This window comes from Chenopodium quinoa, unplaced genomic scaffold (genome assembly GCF_001683475.1).
Source record: "Chenopodium quinoa cultivar QQ74 unplaced genomic scaffold, ASM168347v1, whole genome shotgun sequence".
NCBI classification, from domain to species: Eukaryota; Viridiplantae; Streptophyta; class Magnoliopsida; order Caryophyllales; family Amaranthaceae; genus Chenopodium; species Chenopodium quinoa.
Window position 1 is genome coordinate 151,295 of NW_018744570.1, and position 3,386 is coordinate 154,680.

The following is a 3,386-nucleotide window of genomic DNA, read 5'->3' on the forward strand; positions in this document are numbered from 1 at the left end:
AGTCCAGTTTCCGTCGGAACACGCCGTCGGAGACACCTTTGTAGGAAATTTGGGTTATACCGAGGGATTTTCCGTCGGAAACTTCCTTACCGACGGATTTTAGTTTCTCGGAACCTTAGTTTGATCAGAATTGGAGGTCCGTCACAACCTTCCGACGGAATAAAAATCCCTCGAAATATTCCCCTTTTCCGACAAAAATTTCCGTCGGAAGGCCCCACTTTTCCGAGGGAATTTTCCGTCGGAAAAGGGTTATGTTACGAGGGATTTTATTCCGTCGAAAGGTCCCCTTTTCCGAGGGATTATAATTCCGTCAGAAGATCTCCTTTTCCGAGGGATTAAAATTTCGTCGGAAGATCCCCTTTTCCGAGGGATTATAATTCCGTCGGAAGATCTCCTTTTCCAAGGGATTATAATTCCGTAGGAACTTTTCTTCTTTGCAACGGAATAAATTTCTATTTTGCCTATATATTTTCCTTCAGGACAAACCTGTAATTCCTGCTTCTTATATTATATTACTCACTGAATAATTTGTGCAAAAATACATATATATATATATATATAGATTATAATTCCAATGTTTACAATAAACACTAAGTTAATATAAAATTAGAACTAACAAACACTAAGTTCATCAATGCTATACAACAGCGCGAGAGCCCTGGCCAGCTCCACCAAAACCCGGGTCGTCGTCCCTGGGATCTCGAAATGGAGGTCGCACGTTGGAACATGGGTCGTTGGCGTACCGACCCATCATCCTTTCTTCCAACCTCTTCTCCATTTCTTCCATTTGGGCTTGTAGTTGGGCTTGAACTTGGGCTTGAACTCGAGCTTCCATGTCGGCTTCCATTTGTTCCCGAAGAGCCTGGACCCTGGATTCAATCTGATCCTGCATCTGAGAAACAAAGGAGGGCGTGTACTGCATGGAAGAGGTGGAAAGTCGGCGACCTATCTGGCTGCCATAGTACATGTCAGCACTTTCGCCTAGTCCCTTCACACGTCCTTTTTTGTTCCGACCACCCACTGTCTCCCAGTACAGCTCATTCGGACTCTTCTGAATCCTTTGAGTGCTAGCCGCCTCAACCCTCTTTTGGTAGGCCTCCTACAAGATAAACATATAAAAGGGAACAAACGAGGTAGTAAGTTATACAAATAAGCTAAACCAAAATGAACCAACTAAGGCCTATATGACCTATTTTTTGCCCATTTTCTATGTTTTTGACCAAATGAACTATTTTTTTCTCTAAAAATCTCTATTACAGGTAGTCTAAGGGGTACATGCCTTGAAATGCCAAAAAAATACAACTCCCTAAGGTTTGGGACACATTTTGGAGCCAAATTGAGCCAACTATGACCTATATGACCTATTATTTGGCCATTTTCTATGTTTTTGACCAAATGAACTATTTTTTTTCTCTAAACATCTCTATTACAGGTAGTTTAAGGGGTACATGCCTTGAAATGCCAAAAAAATACAACTCCCTAAGGTTTGGGACACATTTTGGAGCCAAATTGAGCCAACTATGACCTATATGACCTATTATTTGGCCATTTTCTATGTTTTTGACCAAATGAACTATTTTTTTCTCTAAACATCTCTATTACAGGTAGTTTAAGGGGTACATGCCTTGAAATGCCAAAAAAATACAACTCCCTAAGGTTTGGGACGCATTTTGGAGCCAAATTGAGCCAACTATGGCCTATATGACCTATTGTTTGCCCATTTTCTATGTTTTTGACCAAATGAACTATGTTTTTCTCTAAAAATCTCTGTTACAGGTAGTCTAAGGGGTGCATGCCTTGAAATGCCAAAAAAATACAACTCCCTAAGGTTTGGGACGCATTTTGGAGCCAAATTGAGCCAACTATGGCCTATATGACCAAATGAACTATTTCTTTCTCTACACCTATTCATGAATAATGAACCAAGGAAAAAAGTTTAGGGAATTTGTTACCGCAATTTGCTGAGCTGTGGGGTTTACTGGCACTGTGCCTTTCCCAGGCAGCTCCTTGAAGTGTGTCTTCAGAAACAGCTCAGGAGCTGTTGGTAGCTGGCCCTTGTTCTTCGCCGCCTTTGATACAAAAAAATAGGAATAATCGTTAACCATGTCAAACCCTTGTTACATTGAAATACACAAATATGTCTTGTAATATAAGATATTTTAAAATAAACTTACCATCCTTTTTGCATGTTGGTGATGAGTGACATTTATGTCGCTCTTAGGATAGTCTTTTCTAGTAGTTTTAGTAATAATTCGGTCCATTTTAGTATGTTTTTGCTATGATCCGCCTAGTTCGAGTATTCTACCTTTGTGGCGCGTAATGTGTATTCATGTGGTTTAGGTACTCAATACTCCCCTCCTCTTTCGTTGTATTACGCCTTGCCTTCCTGTTCCATGATTGCAGGTGTATGCCGTTGATTCGGAGATGGAAGGAACAAGGGCAAAACAGGAAGAAATCCAGACCAGACAAATGGCGCGGGCGCGCCACTAGAGGAGCGGGCGCGCCACCGATAAGCGCGGGCGCGCATCCCTTGAGCGCGGGCGCGTTGATGAGCTGGACCAACCATTAAATACCCACTTTGGAGCGAGCGCGCATTTTGGGGAGCGGCCGCGCCATCATTTAACGCGCGGGCGCGCCATTATTAGGCGCGGGCGCGCCTCTCTACTGCTGATTCAAATCCCGATTTTAGCCCAAGTTAAAAGAGGGAGGCAAAACGGCTAAGGGGGGGACAACATTCTATCATAGGGATATTATTCAGCATAGAAACCTTAGAGGAGAGCTTTTAAGGAATTTTTCTAGGTTTTTGTTTTATCCACTTTTGTATTGAACAATCTAGATAGTTTTTAGTGTAATTTTCATTGTCCATCAACATTAGTTTTACTCTTAGTTTTTGAAGAAGTAATTTTGCAACATTGATGTATGGTCAAACTTGGAGATTGAATGTTGTATGGCTCTTTATTTTGGATTTCAATGAAGGTTTTGGTATATTTCTCCATTTTCTCTTGTTTTTATGATTAAAGTTTCTACCTTTGTTAGTTTAGTTGATAAAAACTTTGTCTTTCTTACTATTTCATTGGTTATAATGTTGCTTAGTATGATTGTAGTTGTAGTTATGACTAGTGAGTAGTTTCTTGTTGCTAGGGGTTTGGTGAAGATATGCTTTGAGTTTGATGTATGCTAGGCTAGGTTAATTTGGAATATTTGTGATTAAATCTTCCTTGTGCTTATACTTATTAGCCACTCCATGTTTATGGCCATATGCATGTTGTGGTTGAATGACGTGAACTAAATCGTGACGATAGTGCGACTTAGGAATAGTCATTAGGTGATTGATTATTGCATGACCTTAGCTTGTATGCCTTACGACGATAGTGTGAGTGTATGCT